The following is a 27,309-nucleotide window of genomic DNA, read 5'->3' as shown; positions in this document are numbered from 1 at the left end:
AGAGTTGGAAGGGACCTTGGAGGTCTTCTAGTCCAGCCCCCTGCTCAGAGAGGAAGTCCTATACCAGTGATGGCTAACCTTTTTGGGGTCCTGTGCCAAAAATTGAGCATGCGCTTGCACTCACGCATTTGTGCCAGCACCCAGAAGGCAATGCGTGCCCCCAGCCCCCTGTACATATGCGTGCAATCCCCCTCTTACCTGCACTGCACCTCATAGCTGATTTTCAGCAGGTTTGAGGCCTTTTTCAGCCGACCAGAGGCTTGAAAAAAGCCTCTGCAGGCTTTGCAGGACAAATAACAGGCCCGTTTCATCACTTCCGGTGTTTACAGCAAAACCTGCAGAGGCTTTTTTTAAGCCTCTGGGAGGTCGAAAAAGGCCTCAAACCAGCCGAAAATCAGCTGTGTGGTGCAGGCATGTGCAGTGAGGTAAGTTTGCCTGCGACTTGCGTGCCAGCACAAATGGCTCTGCATGCCACCTGTGGCACGCATGCCATAGGTTCGCCATCACAGCCCTATACCATTTCAGACAAATAGCTATCCCATCTCTTCTTTAAGACCTCCAGGGATGGAGCATCTACAACTTCTGGAGGCAAGTCGTTTCGCTGATTGATTGTTCCAACTGTCCAGAAATTTCTCCTTAGTTGTAGGTTGCTTCTCTCCTTGATTAGTTTCCATCCATTGCTTCTTGTCCTGCCTTCAAGGGTTCTGGAGAATAGATTGACCCCATCTTCTGTGTGTAGCAGCCGCTCAGTTATTGGAACACTGCTATCATGTCACCCTAGTCATTCTTTTCCTTAAACTAAACTCTGGAATAACACCCAAAGAACATCTTTTCATAGTAGATTACACCAGCCTGTTTATTGATTGGTTCAGAAGTAGAAAACACAGTAAACAAGAGCCAGCAAGGATCCGGGGATTAAATTCCATGTCAGCCAACATGCCATCTATCTTTGGGTATGGATGGATTGCCAACGTGCTATTTTTAATGTCTAGGAGGAAAATATATATGGATAAAATGTATGATGGGAGTATGTGTGATATTTTCCCACAGTATATTTTCTAGGGGCTTTGGAAAATCAATCTATTGAGAAAGAAATAAATGTAAATCTTTACCTATTGTTTTTGTCTCTCTCTCTGCTTCCCTCATATTTTCCCAGCTACCTATTTTTGAAGTCTAAGGGTGTTTAATATGTACTTTTTTTATAGCTGAACTGAGTATTGATAGAGAGATTAGACTGGCTGAGTATATTTCTAAATCAGAAATTATATACCATAATGTTCCAACACAACACATTATAATTTACATATTTATTTAGATGTAAATTAAATGTGAAGTTACCTATGATAATGTTCCAACATCTTATTTTTTATTTATTAGATTTTTTAAAATCCCACCTTTATTATTTTATTAGTAATAAAGTCGGGATCAAATTATTTATTTGTAACTCAGGGCAGTGAACATTCCTAATAGTTCTTATTCCTCCTATTTTTCCCCACAACAACAATCCTGTGAGGTGAGGTGGGCTGTGAGAAAGAGAGGGACTGGCCCAAAGTCACACAGCCAGCCTTCAGGCCTAAGGCGGGACTAGAACTCACCATCTTCTGGTAATTGGCCCAAGTCACCCAGCTGCCTTTCATGCCTAAGGCAGGACTAGAACTCACCGCCTCCTAGACCTAGTGATTGGCCCAAAGTCATGCAGCTAGCATTCACACCAAGGCAGGACTAGAACTCACAGTCTCCTGGCTTCTAGCCTGCTGCCTTAACCACTAGACCAACCTGTCCCCCCAATGTCTAAACGATCACCATGCCACTATTGGCATTAACCAGGCTCCTGATATACCCAGTCTCCTCAGTGGGGTCACCAAGGATTTCTTCCTTTGTCCCAGTCTTAAAAAGGGAGTTGCTATAATTCAGTGTTTTGACAACTTAGCAACCTTGAAGCACGGCTGGCTGGGGAATTCTGGGAGTTGAAGTTCACCATCTTCAAGTCGCCAAGCTGGGAAAACATTGTTGTAGCTCTTCCTGTCTGAAATGCAGAGGTGCCCCACTTTAACCCTTCCGAAACACAAGAGGGGGCTGCACAACTGTAAAATCCTGAGCATGGGAAAAGTATTAATAAAGCAATTCCTTTCTTTAATAGAATTCTTTATTGGCCAAGTGTGATTGGACACACAAGGAATTTGCCTCCGGTGCATAAATTCTCAGTGTGCAACAGAGTGATAAGTCATAGATCATAAACCATTAAGATAAATCATAAGATACAAACAACAAATTATAACTCATAGTATACTAATATCATTGTTACATTAGTAGAGCCTAACCTTTGCATACAGAAAGGACTTTACAGAGAGGAAAAAAGAATAAGGGGAGCAGAGTGGTGCGGTGGCCTAGAGGTGACACTCTCTCCTCACAATCGGGAGGCTGTGAGTTCGATCCTAGGTAGAGGCAGATATTTCTCTGTCTGGGCACAATGAGAATATATCTGCTGAATGAAACTCCGCATTGGTGACAGGAAGGGCATCCGGCCATTAAAACACTCTGCTAGTTCTATTCAGTTGCCCAGACTCCAAGGGATTATGGGGTCCATTAAATGATGATGATGATGAAGAAAAGAAGAAGAAGAAGAAATAAGGGGAGGGAACAATCTCGCACTCAGAGAAATTAAAACCAAACTCATGGGATCAGCCTGAGTGCAAAGCTGGAAAGACTTGAGAGCTGCTGCTTTGCCTACTAATGAAGCAAAATGCCCTGACTCTGATGGCCCAGCCAAGAAACCAGAAACTTATTTAGCAGCTGAACTATGCTCCTAATGACTAAGACACCAAGGTGCTTCTGTTTCATCAATTGTGCCACAGCATAAAAATGATGATATGGGCAGAGGCAGGATTCTACCAGTTCACACCTATTCGCTAGAACCGGTTGTTAACATTCTAAGCAGTTCGGAGAACCGGTTGTTAGAAGAAATGACTGGCCTAATCCTGTAAGGAAGGCAGGAAGGAAACATTCTGGTGTTGCTTACAGAAACTGCCTCTCCATTAACCCTTATTACATTCTTGGCAGGACTAGACTTCCTGTCTCTGGAACTTCTCTGGAGTTTTTTTCCCCTCCTTTGCTGGTACTTTGCTTGTGTGGAGTGACCATTCAAAGTTACGATGGCACTGAAAAAAGTGACTTATGACCATTTTTCACACTTACGACTGTTGCAGCATCCCCACAGTCACGAGAGGCCAGGCGAGGAGATGCGTGCCTCGATGTGAGTGATATTGAGTTGGCCACGCCCAGCCAATAACATGACCACCAAGGCATGTCCACTCAGTCACATGACCACCAAGCCATGCCCACCAACTAAGCCACGCCCACAGAACCAGTTGTTAAAAAATTTGAATCCCACCTCTGGATACGGGGGGTGTTTTATGGGAAATATTCTGTCTTTCTGTCTATCTAGCTATCTCTTCTTTATGTCCTCCTATCTGTCTGTCTTTCTGTTTATCCATTTATTATTCTATCATCCTACCTATTTCTATCTGTCTGTCTATCTATCTATTCTATCATCTGTCTATCATCTATATTATCTATATCATCGTTGCCTCTATCATCAATCTGTTTGTCTGTCTATCTATCATCCATCTATTTATCAATCATCTACCTCTATTACTTATATCTATCATCTTTATCTCTATCATCAATTTGTCTGTCCATCCATCCATCCATCCATCCATCGTCTATCCTATTTATTTCTACCATCCTATCTTTCTATTTATCAATATTCTGTCTCTCTGGGTGAATTAATCTATTTATTGTCCCATCTATTATCCTATCTATTTCTCTTTCTATGTTTCTATCAATCTATCTACCGTATTTGCCGGCGTATAAGACGACTTTTTTGCCCTGAAAAACATGCCTCCAAGTGGGGGGGTCGTCTTATACGCCGGGAGGACTCCGACTCCCACTTCGAGCTTGAGTTGCAGCCGGGAGGGAGGCTGGGAGGCGGTGTGTGTGTGTGTGTGTGTGTGTGTGTCACTCGCCACGCGCTGCGCAACCTTTCCCCCTCTTCCTTCCTTAGCGGTGTGGGGAGGAGAGGATTCGAAGATCCTCACGTGCGGCGTACTTTTCTTTTTCTTTTTCTTTTTGCACGCAGGTTTTGCATGCGGGCGGCTGTAGAGTTAAGGATGGGGAGCCCCCGGGTGGGTTATCAGGTTTTACGGTGCTTCCAACATGTGCGAACGGTGGGAGAGCGGAGAAGAGAGCGAGCGAGCGCCCCGCTGTGTGAAATCCTGCCGTCAAAGCAACACTGGGGAGGCAGGGTATAAATTTACCAGGTTAATGTAGCAATGGTGATTAATGCCCAGAACATTGTTTGCGGGTATTGGGGTGTGTGTGTGTGTGTGTGTGTGTGGTGGTGAGGAGAGGTTGTCCTTTGAATGCGGAAAAGTAGGTGTGACCTTGTGTAGGAAAATAAAGAGATCCTTTTAGCGTGTTTGGCTTCTTTGCCTCCCCTCCTTCGTTTTGACGTGGAGATAATGGCCTTCGGGCGGGAGGGAAGAAAACGGTAGCTGGATCATTTCAAATTTCACTTACTCTCCTGCCTCACTTCAATATGTCTGAGCGACTCCAGATACTGGAAGACTTTTTGAATGAAAGTGTTACCTCCATTTTTTTTTTTTTAAAGAGGGCCACTTGGGGAAAAAAAAAGATTCTAAGGAATTCCTTGTTTCTTGATTAAAGAGAAGGCATTGAATATACTGTTCCTTGGCAGCCTTTTCAGTGTCCGGGTTTTGGTGTGTGTGTGTGTGTGTGTGTGTGTGTGTGTGTGTGTGTGAGAGAGAGAGAGAGAGAGAGAGAGAGAGAGAGAGAGATCAGCTGTATTGAGAAGAGAACGTTTCCTGTGTTCTCATTTTATTTACAACATATTTTACGCTTAATGGTAAGCAATGAAAAATATTTTTAAAACTCATTTCTAAACTCCATAGCTATTTGCATATTCTTGGTTCAAAATTGGATTAGCTCATTTCAAAATTGTCCAAAGCAGAAAAGTGCATCAAAAAAAAAAAAGTGCAAAAGTGGAAGGTGTGTGGAAGAGGGGTAGTCTTATACGGCGAGTATATAACAAACTCTATATTTTGAGTGGAAATGTTGGGGGTCGTCTTATACGCCCAGTCGTCTTATACGCCCGGCAAATACGGTAAATATTTCTGTGTCTTTCTTAATCTATATATCTGTCTGCTTGCCTGCCTGCCTGTGTACCTGTCTGTCTATATTTCTCAGCAAGTTCTCTGGGTGATGTACAGCAAAATTTATGCAGTGCTTATTTAAAAAATAGATATTTAACTCATATTGCAAAGGCTGAAACTGGTCAGAAGCAGCTGTTCTTAAGCTAGAACTGCTAACTAAACAGATGTTTTCACTTCAAATGTTTATGTTTTCAACTGAAGCTCGGCCCTTTTTAATTTGCACGCCCTTTTTATCAGATGCCTCTGATTGATTTTTTTCAAAGAGGTCTTGATTTCAGCATAGACCGGACGTTGGCATATATGTCTTCCTTCTTGTCTGCAGTAAAGCCAATTTAATTTAGAGTGACTAAAGCTGCCATTGTTTCATTTACTTCTTGAATGAGGGGCTGAATTTCTGGATGAGTAAAGCTTTATAGCTGGTTGATATAAACTCTGCATAGTTCAACAAATCCTTTCGAAAACCTGGCTTTCTATTTCAATACATCTATACAACCTTCTGCTCAGAGTAGCCATATCTGTGAGATAGACGGCATATACATTTAATATTTCTTAATTATTTTTTTATCTTATTCAAAAAAACTAAAATACAAACATAAAAAAAAATTACAAAGAGAAAACAAATCTGGAGGAAAAAAAAATACAAAGATAAAGCAAACATTTTGTGAATAACATAAAATTTAAACAAACAAATACCATTATAAATAAGTAAAACATTGTGCCCTTTCCTGCCTTTTGAAAAAATATTTACTTCTTCCTTTTCCTCTTTTCCTCCCTCAATTTTCCCAACCTCAAAAAGTTTTTTTAAAAATCACAAGAAATAATTGGGGGAAAAATAGAACTTAAACCTGAAATGTTCCTATTAGGGATAATTAGAGGTGATTACAAGAAAGAAATTGAATACATAATAAAACATATATTGACAGCAGGTAGAATAATGTATGCTCTCAAAACTGAAAATCAGAGAGTAGTCCCACAGATAATATGCTAATAAAAAAAATATGGATTGTGCAGAAATGAATAAATTTACAATGGAATTGCAGGAGAAGAAAGAAAAAGAATACTATACTGTCTGGGAGAAATGGTATGTTTGGTTAGATAACAGGAATAAAAGACAATGCATAATGTAAAAGTTATTGATGTACATATGGTTGTGTGTGTGTGTGTGTGTGTGTGTATACATATATACATATACATATACATATATATGCAGGTCTTGGCATGTTTGGGTCTTTTCCCGTGTAAGATTGAGAGCATCTTGGCAACGTTTTGATGAGGTCCCACTCGCCATCTTCAGGCTTGTCAAAACGTTGCCAAGATGCTCTCAATCTTACACGGGAAAAGACCTGAACACACCAAGACCTGCATACCTGTACCCATGAAAATCTATGAAAACACACACACATACACACACACACACATATATATGTAAATGAATATGGAAAAGCCGATGTCACAATGTATTGCAAAAATTGTAAATATGATTTGTTTTTAAAACTGTAAAACTCTAATAAAGTTTATTTTAAAAAAAAGATTTAAAAAAAACACAATGTACTCTGCCATCTTGACTTTTGGACTCCCTTGGCAATTTACAATTGCCCCATAGGTCCAACACGAGTAGAAGCCTTAATGTACCATTTGAATATCCCCATTCAATTAAGTGACACACTGAGTGAATTCATTTATCCTCATCTCATTTGGGCATTTTGCTGCTTACCCCAACTGGATTGTATATAGGGAGTCCTTGACTTACAACGATTTGTTTAGTGATCGCTCGAAGTTACAGTGATCAAAATTAAGACGCTTGGCCATTGACTCACATTTATGACACTTGTAGCATCCCGGGTGTTAGATCGGGTAGATCGGTTCCCACAGAGACACGAGACCAAAGTGTACATTCAGCTCTTTATTTCAGTGTTCAGACCTATACAAGATCTTGGAGCCGCGGCAGCCCTTCATATAGGGATTGCTCGCGGCTCGGCGGCCAATGACAGGGCTTTGAATCTCCCGCGATTGGCTCGGCCAATCACGGTTGATTCTTAGCGCGCCAATCATGGCTGTTCAGTTGACCAATCGGGTCGCAGTCCATGTGGACCAATCAGTATTCAGTATTTGGAGTATGCTGATATAGAACACCGGGGGTCACGTGATCCACTTTTGCCACCTTCTGACGAGCAAAGTCAACAGGGAGGCCAGGTTCACGACAGTGTTACCAACTTAACAACTGTAGTGATTCCCTTAATCACCGCAGCGAGAAAGATCATAAAATGTGGCAAAATTCACTTAAGAACTGTCTTGCTTAGCAGCAGACAATTTGGGTTCTACTGCAGTCATAAGCGGAGTAAGTGCAGTGACCTAAAGGTGAAGCTCTCGCCTCACAATCAGGAGGCTGTGAGTTCAATCCTAGGTAGAGGCAGATATTTCTCTCGCTGGGCACAATGAGAATATATCTGCTGAAGAAAACTCCACATCGGCAACAGGAAGGGCATTGGGCCAGTAAACAGTCTACTAGCTTCCTTCAGTTACCCAGACTCCACCCTGCAAGGGATTAAGGGGTCATTAAAAGGAGATGATGATTGTGGTGAGAAGTGGAGGCTATTTGGAATTGAATTTTGTTCCTGGCAAGAAAGAAGAGCTGGAGAAGTTCCCATCTTCCAGGCTTCTGTGCGAGAGCTGGGAAGATTTGGAAAGCTCTGATTTCTGTCTGAGTGATCTGTGATCCCCGCACTGCTGTTGCGGAAGATGAAGTCAGCTGTTCCAGGAACAGATGACTCAGTCCTGGCCTCAGATTGTTCCTGCTCTTTTGCCATTAAGAGCGCAGAATTATAGTTGACGTGACAGCCATAAATTGGCACAGCACGGAACAGCTTATATGAATGTCCAGAGGTCAGCACCGAAGGAGAAAGAAAAACATGGTGGTTAGGTAAGGTGAGTAGATCTCTCCCTTCTTACTCTAGGACCTGTATACTGCAAGAGTCAAAAAGAGGGCTGTGAAAATACTTACAGACGCCTCACATCCCGGACATAAACTGTTTCAACTCCTTCCCTCAAAACGACACTATAGAGCCCTGCACACCAGAACAACTAGACACAAGAACAGTTTTTTTCCCCAAAAGCCATCACTCTGCTAAACAAATAATTCCCTCAATACTGTGCAACTATTTACAAAGTCTGCACTACTATTACTATTAATCTCCTTAACACCCATCCCCTCCCATTTGTGACTGTATGACTGTAATTTATCGCTTGTATCCTTACGATTTTTATTGACTGTTTCCTAGTATGATTTGATTGTTTATTTTTGCCCTATGACTATCATTAAGTGTTGTGCCTTATGATTCTTGACTCTTTTTAAAGTTTTTTTTTTTTTTACAACAAAAACAACAAATAAAACTATCTTTCAATTTTACAGTGTGTCGGTTGGGTACCTATATCTTGTGTGCACACTTTATTATTGTACATTTCTAACTTAATTATATTTATAATCCATTCTGATCAGCCTTCTATACCATATTGTTCCATTATCATTAATGTTATAATTTAAATTCTATGTTATCTTTCAAAAACAAATCTAAATCCTTGCTAATTTATATTCATATTATTACTCATTCAGAAGTAATAAATTATAGTATATCATTACTATTACAATATATTTCAATTTCTTACTCTATTATCTAGCCATTCGTAAAATAAGTCCCAAATCTTATAATACTCCTTTTCTTCCTGTTCTCTAATTGCCATTGTTAATCCACTCATTTCCATTATTTTCTTGATCATTTCCTCCTCTATCAGAATTTTCTCATTTTTCCAATTTTGTGCAAACACAATTCTAACTGCTGTTAATATATTAATAATCAATTCTGTCTTCTATCTATCTATCCATCTATCCATCCATCCATCTATCTATCCAACCATCCATCCATCCATCTATCATTTATCTATCTACTTTCCCAGCTACTGTAAGCTCAGCTGTAAAAATATGTATACAGATAGTCCTCAACTTACAACAAGTTTGTTCAGGGACCGTTCATAGCTATGACAGCACTGAAAAAAATGTGAATTATGGACTGTTTTTCCCAGTTAGGGCCTTTGCAGCATTTTCCCCATGATTATGTGATCAAAATTCAGCTGTTTGGTTCATATTTATGACGGTCACGGCGTTCCGGGGATCATGCAATCCCCTTTTGTGACCTTCTCACAAGCAAATGTTGGAAGCCAGATTCACTTAACAGCTAACTCTTCAAAATTGCAGTGATTCACTTAACAACTCTGGCAACGTTCTGACCCAAACCCTTTTCCAATAAAACAAACACGAACCAAAGGGAACAAAAACCTTTTAATGAGTCTTACAAATCCCCGGTTAAAAGGCTGCTGCAAACTAATTAACTTTGATAAGCACGAGCCTCGCCAAAACTGTGTGAGGCTGCCAAGAATGACAGATAAGATTACCTAGAAATATTTTACAACACAAGAGTCTTCAAATACCAACTAAGACAGGGATCCCCAACCTTTTTGACGCCGCGGCCCAGTACCGGCAGCAGCTGGGCGCCGCGTGCCGGTACTCGGCATCAACTGGGCGCCGCCATCTTTTTGACGAAAAGATGGCGGCGCATGCGCTCGGTGAGCTTTTTCGGTAGAAATGGCTTTCTACCCGGAAAAGCTCACCGGAAGCATGCGCCGCCATCTTTTTGATGAAAAAGTGCTTCCGGTGAGCTTTCTACCGGAAAAGCTCACCGGAAGCACTTTTTACCAAAAAGATGGCGGCGCCCAGCAAACAGCGACCCGGTAAGAGTTGTTCCGCGGCCCGGTATCGGTCCACGGACCGGCGGTTGGGGACCCCTGAACTAAGATACTGCAATGTCCATGAGGCTCAAGTTTCAAAACGTCTTTGCTTCCTGCAAAGAACATCTGATTCACAGCTGGCTTTTATCTTCTTGAAGGAGGGGCCATTACCTTGCAGGCTTACTCCCGAGTCGCCCATGCTGTTGTAGCTGCTCTTGCCTGCGAGCAATCCTGCGCGCATGCGCACTTGGCACAGGCTCCTCAGGAACCTCATCGCTGCTGTCAGCCCCCACAATCTCTGAAGGCAGCAGTCCACTCCCTAATGGTCCTGGCCCCTCATCTGAGTCCTTGCTTTCCTCAGCCGTCCATACTTACTGCCGGCTAACCACAACAGGCAAGTCGTAAAATGGGGCAAAACTCACTTAACAAATGTCTCACTTAATGGCAGAAATTGTGGGCTCAGTTGTGGTTGCAAGTTGAGCACTACCTGTAGCAGGGATTCCTAAAACTAGAGCTCGGAGTCATTTGCGGTTGTAAATCGAGGCACCAACCGACTAGAATTGATTTTATGACTCTTTTTACAACAGTCATAAATTGAATCACTGCACTTTTTAAGGGAATGTATGGCTGTAAAGCAAATCATGGGGTCATTAAGTGAATCCAATCTATCTAATAGGCATTTCTGCTGTTTTCTGATGGAACCAGACATTTTTTTTTTTGCCAGACTTTATTTTTATGCTACTTAACTTCCAGGGACTTTGGCTAGCTTACAAGCAGGGGTGGGATTCAAATTTTTTAACAACCGGTTCTGTGGCTGAGGGTAGGTGGGCATGACTAGTGGGCATGGCCATGTGATTGGGTGGGCATGGCTTCTTCATCTTCTTCTTTTGCAGCACCAACCCCCCATTTTTTTTCCTTCCTGGGCCTCAGGAAAGCCTCCTGGGTGGGTGTTTTTGCTCCCAGAAGGCTTCCCTGGGCATAGGAAGGCAAAAAATGGACCCTGGGGCAGCTGCACAGCACCCCCCCCACAACACACACACACCCCACACACACTGTTAGATCGGGGTGGATCGGTTCCCAAAGAGACGTGAGACCATAGTAACTTTCAGCTCTTTATTTGTGTTCAGTTCAGTACAAGAAAACTGGAGCCGCGGCAACCCTTCATATAGGGATTGCTCGCAGCTTGGCGGCCAATGGCAGCGCTTTGAATCTCCCGCGATCGGCTCGGCCAATCGCGGTAGATTCCCAGCGCGCCAATCACAGCCGCCGAGTCAACCAATCTGGTTGCGGTCCGTGCGGACCAATCAAGTGTCAGGGTTTGGAGTATGCTAATATAGCACACACACACTGTTTTTTTTTGCCTCAGAAAAGCCTCCTGGGTGGGTGTTTTTGCTCCCAGAAGGCTTCCCTGGGCCTAGGAAGGCAAAAAATGGAGCCTGGGGCAGCTGCACAGCACCCACAACCCACACACTGTTTTTTGCCTCAGGAAAGCCTCCTGGGTGGGTGTTTTTGCTCCCAGAAGGTTTCCCTGGGGACTGTGGGGGCAGGGTGGAGAATGCAGTCAGCAATGTTGGCCGTGCGTGCGATGTCGCGCATGTGTGATAAGGACTGACTGGGTGGGGAGGGGCGAGCAGAGAGGGGAGGGGCCGGCCAGAGGCACGATTTTCCAGTTCTCCGAACTGTGCAGAAGCATAACAACCAGTTCGATAGAATCGGTCCAAACAGGTAGAATCCCACCCCCTGCTGACAAGTGGTTAAAAGCATTTAAAAACAAGGAACCATACAAAAAAACAACAACACAAAAGAGCAGAGATATGAGAGAAAACATACTGGATGCAAACAAGGGACATGAAGAAAAGGGGTGTTAATCATCCTATGAATGATTTAATTCAATTTGCATCAAATCAGATCCCCGATTATCAGTGGTGACTCCGGCAACATTCTAGAATTTCTGTTTGAACAGAACCGGGGCTGGGCTGCAGGGGGGTCCTTAGGGGTTCAGGAGATTCTGTAGCTGATTCTGTGCAGTTCGGAGAACCCCCAAATCCCACTCCTGGCTGGCCCCGCCCACCACGCCCTTCCCCTCCCAGGAGTCCCCACACGACCCGTTTTAGATGCAGGGTGCGCGCGGAGGCTCAGGGAGGGCGAAAAACGGGCCTCACGGAAGTTCGGGAATGGGCCCATTTCCAGCTCCCAGAGAACCTCCGAAGCTCAGGAAGGCCGTTTTTGCTCTCCTGGAGGCTAGAGGAAAGCCTCCGGAGCCCGGGGAGAGCAGAAACGTGCCCCCCTCTCCCGTCATGGTGCAGGAGGCTGACTAGGTCCTGCCCACCATGGCCACACCCACCTAGCAACTGGGCACCCCACCCCATAACAGACCCATTGGAAGAGGTCAGCGAATGTATGTAGTGTTATTCTATTCTCCAAAGCACCTGAAGGCAGGACCTCTCCCCCCAAAATGGGTGGAAACTAATCAAGGAGAGAAGCAACCTAGAACTAAGCAGGGGTGGGATTCTACCAGTTCGCACCTATTCGGTAGAACCGGTTGTTAACATTCTAAGCAGTTCGGAGAACCGGTTGTTAGAAGAAATTACTGGCCTAATCCTGTAAGGAAGGCAGGAAGGAAACATTCTGGTGTTGCTTACAGAAACTGCCTCTCCGTTAACCCTTATCTTGGCAGGACTAGACTTCCTGTCTCAGGAACTTCTCTGGAGCTTTTTTCCCCTCCTTTGCTGGTACTTTGCTTGTATGGAGTGACCCTTCAAAGTTACAATGGCACTGAAAAAAGTGACTTATGACTGTTTTTTGCACTTACGACTGTTGCAGCATCCCCACAGTCATGAGAGGCCAAGCGAGGAGATGCGTGCCTCGATATGAGTGATACTGAGTTGGCCACGCCCAGCCAATAACATGACCACCAAGCCACACCCACCAATTTAGCCATGCCCACAGAACCAGTTGTTAAAAAAATTGAATCCCACCCCTGGAACTAAGGAGAAATTTCCTGAGAGGGAGAACAATTAATCAGTGGAACAGATGTTGTAAATGCTCCAACCCTGGAAGTTTTTAAGAAGGGATTTCTCTGAAATGGTATAGGGCTGTGATGGCGACCCTATGGCACGCATGCTGGAAATGGCGCACAGAGCCATTTTTCCTGGCACGGAAGCCATTGCCTGGAACAGATCCACTGCACATGTGTGCACGCACCTCCCGCCAGCCAGCTGATTGTTGGGTATCTGCTGTGCATGCGCAGAGGCGCGCGGCATGTGGGGGATCGTGCGTGCATGAGCAGGGGGCAGGGGGTTGCATGCACATGCACAGGGGGCAGGGGGCGGGTGTGTGCATTGCATTATGGGTGCAGGCATGTGTCTGCATGCGCCTGCGTGCACATTCAGCACGTGATGACGAAAAGGTTAGCCATCACTGGTGTAGGGGTTGTATTAGAAGACCTCCAAGGTCTGTTCCAACTCTGTTATTCATTTATTTTCATTCGTTTGTTTGTTTGTTTGTTTATTGATTAAATTTAGATGCCACCCAACTCATTCTAAAAAGCGACTCTGGTTTTTTAGAGTGTTTCCTGCAGTCCTTGACTTACCACTCACACCAGGCAGTGGTGAAGTGAGTTGCACCCAATTTTACAACCTGTGGGTTTGTATATTTTTTGCCACAACTTATAACAACGAATCCCTGTAGTTGTTATAGCAATAGCACTTAGACTTATATACCGCTTTACAGTGCTTTACAGCCCTCTGAAAGAGGTTTTGCAGAGTCAGCCTATTTCCCCCAATAATCTGGCTCCTCATTTTACCCACCTCGGAAGGATGGGAGGCTGAGTCAACCTTGAGCCTGGTGAGATTCGAACTGCCAAATTGCTGTAGGAATAGCTTGCAGTACTGCACTCTAACCACTGCGCCACTGAGGCTCGTATGTATGTTATGTGTATCACATGGTCGTTAAATGAATCCAACTTCTCCCATAGCTGGGAAAGTCGCAAATGATGAATGCATGATCCTGGGACACTGCAACGGTCACTGCAAAAGTCTTTTGGGAGAAATGTCCAAAGGGTTCAGTTCCAAGTGGGGAGAAACACACTGGAAACATGGAGGCGGATTGGAAAGATGGTTTGATGGAGCAGAACCATCAAGCACACGGTCCTGGTGCAGCTAAACACATGGAGTGGAGAGTGAGTGGCATTTAAACCCTCTCTTGGGCTTTGCCCTTGAGCTTCCTGTTCCTGTGCAAGAAAATGTATTCTATTGGCTCAGTGTGGGATTCAAATTTTTTTACTACCAGTTCTGTGGGTGTGGCTTGTTGGGCGTGTCATGGCTTGTTGGGTGTGGTGTGGCTTGGTGGGCGTGGCTTGGTGGGCGTGGCAGGGGAAGGTTATTGCAAAATCCTCATTCCCTCCCCACCCCACTAACCTGCTTTCCCACTCCGTTCTCCTGTGTAGGGGGACAAAAGAAGACCCAGCTGATCAGCTGGGACTCGGGAGGCAGAGAATAGAGGTGGGCGGGGCCAGTCAAAAGTGGTATTTCGAACTATTCAAACTTTCCGCTACCGGTTCTCCAGAACTGACCAGAACCTGCTGAATTGTCTGCTGTCAGACTCCTATGGGGCTATGCAGGGTCATGTTTGTCTGAATCAAGTTTGGTTGAACTTTGGGCTGATGCAATATCCTTAGATTTTGCAATGCAGTGAGCCCTGCTGCTAGATAGTCCCATTATATCCTGGGGTGTCATGTTTTAATCCCATCACCCTGGAGTTGAAGGTCATTTGTCTTGTAGAAAGGCTGGCCCAGTCCTTCTTAACGGGCACCAAATATCTGCTTGATATGCTGGAGCTGAGTTTCTGTCTCCCTTAAGATTTCCATTACTCATTTAGGGGAAATATAATATTCTGCCTTTTTAATATTTCCAAAACTATTTCACTCTTCTAGGAGACGGATGGGTGCTAACTTTCTACAGGTCGTAAGTGCGAGGACCAGGCATAAATCACTTTTTTCAGTGCCTTAACTTTGAATGGTCACTAAACAAATGCTTGTAAGTTGAAGACCATTTCCTGTTCTCCACCTTCAGCTTGCCAGCTCCAAACATCCATGCTTGCCCTGAATGCAAACTGCATTGATTAGGTAAAACAGCCAGCTTTGCCAGCCAGAGTAGCCTTTGCACAATGCTGGAAGAAAGAACACATACCATTCGAAGGCGTAGTAATCAAAAAAATTCTTGAGTGTGCGGAAATGGATAGGATGACTATAGAATTAAAAGGAAAAGAAGATTCTGAATTCTGTGCAATACGGGAAAAATGGTATGACTGGATTGAGGAAAGAAATAAGAAAAGGAAATGTATTACATAGTTGTAAAAAATTGTTCTGACCCACGCCCTTTTCCAACAAATCAAACACAATCCAAAAGGAACAGAAACCTTTTAATGCTTGTGCAAAATAATTAGCTGTGATAAGCACAAGCCTTGCCAAACTGTGCAAGACTGCCAAAAGATAACAGACAAGAAATAATTTGCAGTACAAGAATCTTTAAATACAAACTCAGGATACTGGAATGTCCATGAGGCTGGAGTTTCAAAACGTCTTTGCCTTCTGCAAAGAACGTTCATTTCACACCTGTCTTTTATCTTCTTGAAGGAGGGGCCATTACCTTGCAGCCTTACTTCCGAGTCGCCCGTGCTGTTGTAACTGCTCTCTCCTACGATCAATCCTGTGCGCGCGCACTTGGCACAGGCTCCTTGGGAACCTCCTCATCGCTGCTGCCAGCCCCCACAATCTCCGAAGGCAGCAGTCCACTCCCTAATGGTCCTGGCCCCTCATCTGAGTCCTCGCTCTCCTCAGCCGTCCACACCTGCTGCCGGCTAACCACAACAAAAATATAGAAATAGAACATATAGACAATATTGATATGTAATGTAGTTGTATAAAAATGTGTCACAGTTGTTAGGAATATAAGTCACCTAACAGCTATTTGGGTTAGAAATATATAAACCAGGATAAACATTTTAATACTGTCTCTTTAAGGGAATGCAAGAGCATGCAATTGGGTGTGGTTTCTCAAACAGCCATAAGATGGAGCCAGAAACCTGGGTTGTTTAGTCTTAGTCTTAGTCTTAGTCTCAGAAGAGAGTGTGTCTGAGTGAGTATCCCTGTTTCCTTCTGTTGGAAAGCATTGCCGTTGCTCCATTTCTTCTAATTGACTGATATTACTGGATTTAATGTAAGTCTGTTACTGAACTGTTTTTGACACTGGAATTTGATATTTGGATTATCCCTGGATTGAAAAACTGACTGATTTACCTGTGAATGACTTTTGGATTGCTTATTTTGGACTTTGCTTAAACCTTTCTGGAAGTAAAAACCTACATTTACTGTACAGTGTATCTGTGTATTGTGTGTGTATTATTCTAACGCTTCTCTCAAATACGTCTCCCTGTATGCGCTCATTCTCCTAACGGGGAATTACCTCAACAACAGTACTGTTTATTATTGATTGAGACATGTAAAAAAAAATATCAATAAAATAATAATAGTAAAAAACAACCAGCTTTGCAAAAATTTGCGAGTTGTGTGTTTTTCCCAGTTCAGAATCTGGTTTCTTTGTTTTTTGTTATGGAGTCGTGCATCTATAAGGGAAGACAACAGGCTGACTCAAAAAACATCACCTCAACAAACGGAAATAGTACATTCACTGCCAGGGCCAGTGGAAGGGTTCCTTAAAAAGGCTCCTTGGGGTGAATAGCATTTATTTCACATTTAACTCTTTGAATTTCCCCCTTCTCCTCTCTCCTCTGCCAAGGAGTTGTGCAGCTTGCTGTTTTCCGACAGCGTAGCAGAAGCTATTAAGAGAATTGCATAATGTAAGTAAGAATGGGGTGTGGAAGAAGAGACACTCACATCGTACAATTAAATGTGTCAGGAAAATAGATGGGGTAGGGTATGTGAACATGAGAAAACTGTCTGAGACAGCTTGATCAATGCTACAATTACTGGAAGGAGTAGGTTGCAATATTGTGGTACATTAGAATCCAGATTGGAGAATCCCTGTATATGCATTTAAATTTCCCCACCTTTTAATTGCACGTAAATAAGCTGGGTTTATTTCTGAGATATGCTTACCAATTGGCATTTACACAGCCCGTATTAAAACTTAACCTGGTACCTGGGTTCAAACTACACATTAGTCTAAATTAAGATTGGCTATTCTGCTTTGTTTTTAAAATCAGCGGGGGTGGTTGGGAGCTGCCAGCCATGCTGGCTATGTAAAATTTAATATTACTATCAATTTACAATGATGGTAGGCAATTTTCTGTTGCACCCAGCCTTTGTGAATAAATGGCTTCTCTGTTGTTTTGTTTTGCTTTACAGGATTACTAAGGGAAGGTGACATATGCTTTTCTTTTTTTTAACCAGGTGAAACTGACCACAATCTTGTCAGTTTACTTTTAAAATTCAAGACTGAGGAAGGATGTAAAACTATGCTCCTCCCACCCTCCCTCCCTCCCTCTTACTCTTCTATTTTCCTTTCTTTTCCTTCCTCTCTCCCTCCCTCCTTCCATCCTTTCTCTCTTCTATCCTTCTTTCTTTTCTTCCTGTCTCCCTTCCTTCCATTTTTCTCTTTCCTCCCTCCCTCCCCTCCTTCTTTCTTTCCTCCCACCCTCCCAGCCTTTTCTTTCCTTCCTCCATGTCTCCATTCCTTCTTTCTTTCCTCTCTCCTTTCCCTCCTTTCTTTCTTTCCTTCCCTGTCTCCCATCCTTCTTTCTTTCCTTCCTCCCTGTCTCCCCTCCGTCCATCCTTTCTTTCCTCCCTCCCATCCTTCTTTCTTTCTTTCCTCCCTGTTCTCCAACCGAGTGGCAAAACAGTAGACTTCCCTTTTCCATTTTCTCAAAGCAGGTGAAATTGACTAGAGTTCTGTCAATTTCCCCTTTTAGCCAAATACCAGGAAGAACCGCGAAAGGGTTTTCCCTTCCTCCCGCCTTAGAACACACCAGACAGGAAGGTTTAGTAAGACGTTCTAGCAACAGCCGGTGGAGGGAGACTCAGACAAAAGATTTATTCGAGGGGGAACCTCCAGCTCTCAGAGACACACAACCACCTCAGAAGCTCAGACTTGTTTTCCCCAGTGGGGATGTGATTGTGAAGTTACCCTTCCCAAAAGCCAGAGAACCAACGAATTCGGGAATTTGGGGGAGGGGAGGGGGAATACAGACAAGAGACAATGCCTGGAACGCCCTACCCGACTCCCTTGTTACAGCCTCAACCCCTCACAGCTTCAACCTCAGACTGTCTACCGTGGACCTCACCCCATTCCTAAGAGGTCCTTAAAGGGGGCGTGCATAAGCGCTCCAGCATGCCTACTGTCCCTGTCTTACTGTCCCCATTTATCTGTATTTACTCCCTTTGTTCTTGTTTATGTTCACATTTGTACTTGTTAATCTTGCACATGTTTGACAAAGAAAGAAAGAAAGAAAGAAAGAAAGAAAGAAAGAAAGAAAGAAAGAAAGAAAGAAAGAAAGAAAGAAAGAAAGAAAGAAAGAAAGAAAGAAAAAGAAAGAAAGAGAAAGAAAGAAAGAAAGAAAAAGAAAGAAAGAAAGAAAAAGAAAGAAACAAAAAGAAAAAGAAAGAAACAAAAAGAAAGAAAAAGAAAGAAAGAAAACAAAGAAAGAGAAAGAAAAAGAAAGAAAAAGAAAGAAAAAGAAAGAAAGAAAGAAAGAAAAAGAGAAAGAAAGAAAAAGAGAGAGAGAGAGAGAAGAAAGAAAGAAAGAAAGAAAGAAAGAAAGAAAGAAAGAAAGAAAGAAAGAAAGAAAGAAAGAAAGAAAGAAAGAAAGACCAGGTCTTTCCCACGGCCAAAGTGAAGGGATGGGGGTTGACATCTAGGTTAAAAAAATCTGAGCCAGCTTCATTCCCACCCCTCAATCCAGGTTTAATTCTGCCTGGGGCGCAGAAGAGCTCTGGGGGACACCCAGATCGTCCCCAATCCTGAGCCACAAAACCCCGCAATTGAAGAGGGAGAATACCCCCCCACCCCCGCCTTCTTTCTCCAGGCCCGGATAATATAAGGCAGCTTATCCCTCTCCCTCCCATCGCCTTTTCTTTCTCCCGGATGGAACTACATTTCCCAGGCCCCATAGCGCGTCTCCCTCTTCTTCTTTTTTTCCCCCCCTCTCTCTCTCTCTCTCTCTCTACAACCGATGCACGTGGCTCGCCGGGCGGAGCTGGGAACGTCACATTCCTGCATTCTCCTCGCCTGTGTCAGAGGGACCCGGGTTGCGTCGGAACGGGGCTGCTGGGGCTGGGAAGAAGGGAGACCCTCCCCCTCTTCCTCCTCATCGCGATCCCTGATTTCTCCCTCCGGCCTCCCGTCGCCCCCCCGCCCCCCACCAACAACCTCCACTCGGCCCCCATGCCCCTCCAGGGCGGCATCTGATCCCGGATCCCTCCCGATTCCTCGGCACCCAGCCATCCTCTTCCTTCCCGGGACTCTCGGCCAAGGTAGGTAACCCCGCTCGGGGTGCGGGGAAGGGAGGGGGGGTCTCAAGCCAATCAGAGGAGGGGGCAGGCGCAGGGTTGGGGGGGGTGCAGAGCCAAGGTGAACCCCCCCACCCCAAAATCGGGGTGGCTGCGCCTCTTTCCCAGATGAGGGGGGGGGTAGTTGGGGCTCCCCGCGATCCAAAGGGGTGCAGTCCGTTTCCCCCAACCCTCTTTCTTTCCTTCCTCCCACGGAGGCGTTCCGTGCGCCCCCCCCCCCGCCTGCGGTGGGGCACCGGGGTAGTAGTGCGCCCCCTCCTCTCCCCGCTCCTGTGTTGTCGTGGCTGGCGGGGCGGGGCGGGCGGCGCTTCCCTTTGTTTTGCGGCCGCGGGGATACAAAGTTGCCTCTTCTGGATCGCTTGCCTGGGATCAGGTGCAGGGAAGCGGAAGCCGGATCGGAGAGAGAGAGGGAGAGAGAGAGAGGGAAGGAGGGAGGGAGAGAAGGAAAAAAAAAAAGAGGCCGGAGAGTAGCCTCCGCTCATCTCTTTCCAGCCTTCCTCCTCCTCCTCCTCCTCCAACCTGAGTTTATTTTGCTTTTTAAAAAAAAAACAAAAATAAAACACGCTCCTCTGCGGGTCTTCTTCCTCTCCCTGCCTCCCATCCCAACCCTTGGGATTCTGGGCATGCCCGATTGCCTGGGGGGGGGTGGGGGGTTGTCCAGATTTCTCTCCTTGCAAAATCGGGTCCTGCTTTCTCCGCTTCTCCAAACCCCCCTCTCCCCCCCGCCTCCCTTGCGGTTCGCGAAACCAGGCAAAAGCAACCCGCCGGCTGGCTTGGTTGGTTGGTTGGTTGGTTGGGCCTGGCCCGGGAGAAGAAAACGCACATCATTCCGATGCACAGAGATCCATCCTCCGGTGGGGCGGTGGAGGGAAGGAAGGAAGGAGGGAGGGAGGGAGAGGAAAGGTGGGGTGATGCACAGCTCTGGTCATCTCTCTCTCTCCTCACCCCCCCACTGCAATAGAACGGGTGCTGCAATGGATGGGCACATCTTTCCTTTGGCTGTGAGTTTGTTTTTGAATTCTGCAAATTCTTGAGAAAGTGTAGGATTAGTTGGAGGGCTTATGGTAAAATTTCATCATTATTATTATTATTATTATTATTATTATTATTATTATTATTATTATGGTTAGTCTTTGGTGAGATTCACAGCCTTTGGGGCTGGTTGGTAGCTCAACAGCTCGAGTCCTAACCAAGGACCCAGGAACTGTTTTAGGTACCATCAGAGGATATAAGCTGTTCCAAGTAGGGTGGTTTTTTGCAGAATCAGGGTATTCAAATCTGATAAATTCAGAATTTCCAAATAGAGAGGCAGCCCTTTAGGTATTGCTCCAAGGGCTCCAATTACAATTGGGATAATACATGATTTCTTTTTCCAAAGTCGCTCAACTTCAATTTGTAAGTCCCAGTACTTTGTGATTTTTTCTTACTGCTTGTCTTCAATTTGTGCATCACCAGGTAATATAGTAATAGTAATAGTAATAGTAATAGTAATAGTAATAATAATAATAATAATAATAATAATAATAATAATTTTAAAACAGCCTCCTCTCTTTCAGACAATGTCTTGAGGTCAGTCCGCCACTCCTCTCCTCTCCTTTTCATCCCATTGGATTACTAGTTCCTGGACTATTGTAATCCCCTTCAGTTTTCCCCCAGAGGCCCTGGCGGTTTTTGTGCCAATTTTCCTATCCAGTGCTGCACATGGAGTGTGCAAGGTTGCAATTTGGCTCGGAGCTGGTTTGCAAGGTCTGGAGGTTGCATTTTGCCAAAGGAGAAAGCACATTAGGAAAAGGAAAAGGAAAAAAATCCCACAGCAGGCTTGGTAGCTAAACTATGCCTGCCTAGATTCCTTGGTTATTAAATGCAGATTTTTTAAAAAATAATGCCTGGATTGAACGGTCCTGGTGCTTTAACTGATCCAAGGGTGTTGTTTATTTCCGTGTGGCTTTGCAAATGTGCAGTAGAAGCTTATCCCAGCGATAGTTGTTTACAAGGGAATGTGTGTAGCACATTTACCATTCTTATTTTTCTTCCCCGCTGTGTTCATACAGGGATATAACATGGAAACTGGCAAATTCCACACACAATTGGGTTTGGGATGGCAGGGATGGGGCTGACCTTTCCCTTTTTAATATCCACCAGGCAGAGAGGATGCTTGCTATTCTTCTTCCCACCCCGGCTAGAGAGACACTTGACAAGGGCTGCCAGAAGTGAGAGATTTGCTAAAAAGGAGAAGGCAAATTCTGAGCCTCCGGAAGCAGCTAACGCTCCCTTGTGGTGACATGCCACGCCATCCTCTGCGTGTGCGTTTTGACAGGCGAGTGGAAAGATTGCAAGGGCCCCTTACTTTCAGGCTCCTGAAGGAAAGGTATCTGGGCCGATTGAGGTATTCCCCGGGCGCTGTCCATTTTCCAGTTACAATCCTTGTAAAAGTGCCCCATAGATCTTATTCTCTGCCGCCTGCTTTTCCCTATCCTGCAGCCACGTCTGATTTTTCTCCTCCTTAGTCATGGGAAAGATGGAAGGCTCCAAACGGAGGAATTGTCAGGACTGCTTCTTGCTAGATCTTCTGGGGATGCATTGGTAGAAAAAGCCAGAAAGGCATAACAGATTGCCACTGGAGAACATTTGGGGATCAGCTAGTGAGGTGACAGTCGCTTCCCTTCCAGCCTCACTCCGTTCTCTCCCTTCATCCATCCATCTTTCCTTCTGTCTAACCTGGGTGTTTTTTTTTTTTTTAATGTTTGCAGCCGAATGCATAGCCGATCCCAAAAGCTGCCTTGATTTCAAAGATCTTCCTTCTGGAAGCAGCCTGGAGTTCATGAATTTCCAAAAGGCTTATGCATTGGATCCCAAGATACACTAATTTTTTAGCAGGCTGACGAGCCTGCTAAACGTTTCAAGGATGGCTGCCCAGAATGAAATGAAAACGATAGCTCAGGTCTCTGTACACTATTACACTATCCATATCGACTTTGCCTGAATCTTAGTTGTTGTAGTCTGAAAATCTGACAGTGTAGTGTATGTGTTTTTTTAAAGGAACCTGGAAGTATCTTGATGGCAGATTGTTTTCCCTCTTTGTGTACAACAGCACTCTTTGTGCAGACTAGAGACTTGTTCAAAACCAGTTTTGCCTTTTTTATGTGAATTGATGTTTTCTTTCTTTTTTTGCTAATCTGCATTTGTGGCATGTCCATGAAGGATTCGCCTTGTGTTGAAGCAGGAATTTAAAAAGTCATTAACGGGCATTATAGAGGACCAGGACAGCATACTGTTGTGTGTGACAACAGCAACTAAATCAGTTCAGTCAACTTGATTAAATTTAAATTAGGTGATTGCATTGGATAATTTACAATGTAGTATTTATCTTTTTAAGGGAGTTACTGTTAGCCTTATATTACACTAGCTCGATACCCGTGCTTCGCTACGAAACTATGTGATTGGGCTTAGTTTTGGGGGAGGAAAATAAGGGGGGGGGGGAATTGTGCCTCTGCTTACCAGCATCCATCGGTATTCATCTGGCGAGCGTCCTGTCAGTGTGTGAGAGAGTTGAGGGCTGTTTGGAAACTGAAGCAGTATTTGCTGTGTGTGCAAGAAGGAGACAGTAAGGAGCCTGGGCATGGCTTAACTCAACTGTTCTGTATTAAAGCTGCTTGGTGCTGTGAAACTAAAACTGAAAGTCCTCTGCTTATGTTTTGCATTTGGAATAGATTTCTTTTCAGGTGGGGAGTGGGAGTAGAACTCCTTAGCATCAGAGCGTGTTAATAATAATAATATAGGAAATACTAATGCTCTGATGGTCATTTCAAAAATTCCTTAGTGAGCACCTAGAAGCCAAGAGGAACATATCTGACAAATTTCAAGTTTGTAGGTTTTACTGTTCTGGAGATTTTGTGATGATGTGTGAGTAGTATTTTGCATATATATAAAGCCACTGTTGTTAAAAATCTGATTAAACAACTTTACGTGCTTATAGGAATCTAATTGTACCAAGGTTCTAATTTGTAAAGGAAGTATCAGATTGCTAATTCTTTGTTTTGGCTGTGGGCTTGTTTGTTGTTTGCAACAAGTTATTTGTGCACAAAAAGACAATTTAGGTTCATTTCCTTACGGAGGGAAACCAGACATATGCTGCTTATTTACAGAACCATTTTATCATAAATACATTGGCCAAAGTTCAGACAGATATTTGGGGCAGCAGCTGATAATTGCCTATTTTATGGCCTCTTTTGCCACAGTTGTTAAAACAGATCACTTTAGAGAAGTGAATCATGAGGTTATTAAGTGAATCTGCCGTCCCTGTTGATTTTGCTTGTCAGAAGCCAGCTGGAAAGGTTACCAAGGGTGACCCATATGTTACTGGGACAGTACAATGGTCATAATGCCGGCTGCCAAGGGCCTGAATCTTGATCACAAGACCATGAGGATGCTGCAAAGAGTATAAGTGTGAAAAACAGCCATTAGTCACTTTTTTTCCAGTACTATTGTAACTTTGAACGGTCACTAAGCAAATGGTTGTAAGTCAAGGACTACCTGTATTTCCTGGGAAGACTCAAGAAGCCATTTGTGGCTGGGAGGCAATTTTTGAAATCAGGATAACGTTGGGGATGGTGCGAAGGAAGGAAGGAAGGTGTCAGGATTCCAACGATCACCCTAATTAAATCATGATTCTTGAGCCAAACTTCAAAAAACTTCAAAGGATTTATTAGAGGTGACATACTGGCATTGCCCTGTAAGAAGCCAACTCTGGCATATGTAATTTACAGTCACCTGTGACCCTGTTTCCCCCCCCCTTCCCCCCCTGGGTGTCTCATAAACCAGATTCTCCAATTGAGCATGTTCACAGGCTGGGTGTCATCATTCACGTTCTCCAGTTAAATATATTCACGGGGAAAAAGCCCTGGTATTTTAGTTACAATCTTTTAAAGGTAAGAGTTGGAATGTACTTTTGTTTTCAAACTGCTGCACTGCTCTTCCAGATTTCCTTCCTCCCCCCACCCTTTTTTTATGGCAACTACTAAAACAGGCATAGGAATATTTTATGAGTTGGAAGGAAGGAAAGGAAAGAAGGAAAGGAAAGGAAAGGAAAGGAAAGGTGTTAGGGATAACATTGTTTACCCTAACTGGTTTGGGTAAAAATAATAAATATGGTATCATGGTTTGTTAGTTAAAGTGTGTGTAACTTTAACAGCAAGAATGTAATTAAGGGTGTGGTTGTAAAAGCACTATATAAGAAGCGAGGCAATTGCAGCTCTTTCTCTCTGGCTTGAAGATCCCTAATTACTGGATGGATTGATGACTGCGTTCTTGCTGGAACAGGGAGAGAAAAAGGAGTGTTGATTTTTCTCAACGGAGAGAAGATAAAGATTGGACTGATTTATTGTAAGTGTACTGACATTGGCTATTCAACACGGACTTTGCAAATAGAGTATCCCCGACAAGACTTGACTGAAATTGATATATGACTAATGGACCATTTATATTTGACTATGCTATAATCCTTAAATGGAATAAACTATATTTTTGATAGCACAAGCGTATCTGTATTTTTACTGCGTGTTAACTAGTAAACTTATCTCACACATTTACCTGTCTTCCTATCTGACTTCGCTGTACATTCTGTTTAGTTTGTTTTCCTTAACACCCATTGGGGAATCCAGGCTTAACAAAAGGAAAGGAAAGGAAAGGAAAGGAAAGGAAGGAAAAGAGTTTGGCAAAAAGATATCCAAGGGCTATTATTTCATTCAGCAAAGATCTGGCTGAGGAGGTGGGCCTCCATGCCTCTTCTAAGCACCAAAAATGCTTTATTTAACTGTATTTGGTTTCCTTATTTATTTGCTGTCTTTGTGTACATTTAAGCTCAACAGGCCGAAGTGAGGCTTAATGGAATTTAATGGGCACTGTCTTTCTCTTTCTTTAGCACATTGATCTTTAGAAATGCCTACGTCATCTAAAAAAAACATTTAGAAGTCAGTAAACCTAATCCCAGAAATATATACGGATCAGGTTTAAAATCCGAAAGACAGTGAATGAAAGAAAAAAAAAATGTTCCGGACCTTTTTTAAAACCCAAACCAAGTAATGGTGTTGTTTGAAACACAAATTAAGGTTTTTAATAAACGTATAGAAGTTTAGCAAAAATTACTTTCCACCTGCAATTCAGGATGGCAGCCGTTGCTATAAAGTGTAAATTGCAGTTGACACATTTTTTTTTAAAGATAAAAGTAATAAGTGTTGGAAAGACGCAGAAAATCCTTCGGTTAGATAATCTGTGAGGCAGCCTTCCCTTTTTTAACACTGGCTCACCTGACATCAGGCAATTCTAAAACTGCCAAACGGATTTCCTGTGGGATTCCCCCAGATTACAAGATTTGTGATCCCATTTGAGTGGCTGCAGTCCACACAATGACATCAGGAATTACATCAGCCTTAATCTCATTAGCCTTCCTTGGTTAAGTTAACTTTGCTGTGTGAGAAATGAAGAGCGTTTTTCTTCTTTCAGGCGTCTGGATATAGGCACAGTTTATCCCCCCCTTTTTTTTTTTACAAACTGGAATTAAATGCTGGTGTGGCTTTAGAAGTGAGAATAAGTCCATCTGGAGCCAACCCAAGATAAATCCAATATCGCCATCATCATTTAACAACCCCGTAATCCTTCGCAGGGTGGAGTCTGGGTAACTGAATGGAACTAGCAGAGTGCTTACTGGCCGGATGCCCTTCCTGACACCAATGTGGAGTTTTGTTTGGCAGATATATTCTCATTTTGCCCAGAGAGAGAGAAAAATATCTGCTTCTACCTAGGATCAAACTCACCGCCTCCTGATCGTGAGGCGAGAGCTCCACCTCTGGGCCACCACACCTGTCATGCCCCTGTTGGAATCTGATTCCAAGGGGGAGGTCGAACAGCTGACAGGGAGTGAGTGGGAGTGTAGCTCCGCTGGCTGTGGAGGAAACTGGGGAAGGGCACAGTCCAGCTGGGCATTCAGAGGAAGACCCAGGCCCCTCCCTCTTCATCCTAGGGCACATAGGGAGGAACGGATAAGGGAGCAACATGGGTTATGGGGGAGAAAAAGGCCCCGATTCCCTTCATTAGCTGCAGCTGGGAAAACAGGATAAAAAAAGTGTTTGTGCACAGCACCTTGCTGGAAGCAAAGCCTGCATTATCTTTGTTTGTCAAGGCTTATCTGGGTTCTGGGGTCCTCCCAACTGTGTGTCTGCAATTCCTTATCCTGCCCTGTCTTGTTAATTGCTGCAGCTTTGTGGTTTGTGTTGGTTTTTATTTATAATTTATATGTACTTTTGGTTTGGACTGAATTTCTTCCCTTTAAAAACTGTTCTTGGGACAATTTTTTTCTCCAGCCGATGATAACTGGACATTGGGGGCCAAGTTGGAGGAATTAAAGGGACTTTACCTACTTTTGTGACTTGTTGCTTTTGTGCCATGCCTCGGGTCATCACAACACCACTCCCAAGTTAAGTCCAATATGAAAGCTTGAAAATCTACTTTCCACATCTGACCGGAATCTGTCTACAGATTCTTACAATCATTTGTTTAGTGACCATTCAAAGTTACAATGGCATTGAAAAACTGATTTATGACTGTTTTTCACACTTACGACCATCACAGCACCCTGTGGTCCTGTAATCAAAATTCAGATGCTTGGCTTGCTACTGACTCGTATTTACGGCGGTCGCAGTGCCCTGGCAACCTTCTGACAAGCAAAGTCAGTGGGGAAGCCAGATTCACTTAACAACCGTGTTACTAAATGTAACA

The 27,309-nt window shown here is 43.9% G+C and overlaps 1 protein-coding gene and 1 long non-coding RNA gene across 3 annotated transcripts in view; both read left to right on the top strand.

Moving 5' to 3' along the window:
* Positions 1 to 16,389, top strand: part of LOC148132612 (uncharacterized) — a 187,338-nt gene extending 170,949 nt beyond the window's left edge. The window contains exon 2 of the long non-coding RNA XR_015748282.1: positions 16,179 to 16,389. This is a non-coding gene — a long non-coding RNA (uncharacterized LOC148132612). The remainder of the gene's footprint in view (positions 1 to 16,178) is intronic.
* A 2,784-nt stretch (positions 16,390 to 19,173) lies between these two features.
* The window catches only part of CTIF (cap binding complex dependent translation initiation factor), a 175,690-nt gene continuing 167,554 nt past the window's right edge, over positions 19,174 to 27,309 (top strand). The window contains exon 1 of one of the 2 annotated variants that reach the window (XM_087958673.1): positions 19,174 to 19,500. The gene's annotated coding sequence lies outside the window, so the exon portion shown is untranslated. The remainder of the gene's footprint in view (positions 19,501 to 27,309) is intronic. The other variant, XM_087958674.1, reaches the window with a different exon arrangement.

The sequence above is a fragment of the Notechis scutatus genome, chromosome 2, assembly GCF_049901735.1.
Source record: "Notechis scutatus isolate UNSWTSFEM ecotype Mainland chromosome 2, rNotScu1.2, whole genome shotgun sequence".
In the NCBI taxonomy this organism is placed as follows: Eukaryota; Metazoa; Chordata; class Lepidosauria; order Squamata; family Elapidae; genus Notechis; species Notechis scutatus.
The sequence above is the reverse complement of the archived record's forward strand: the minus strand, read 5'-3'. Positions and strand labels throughout refer to the sequence as shown.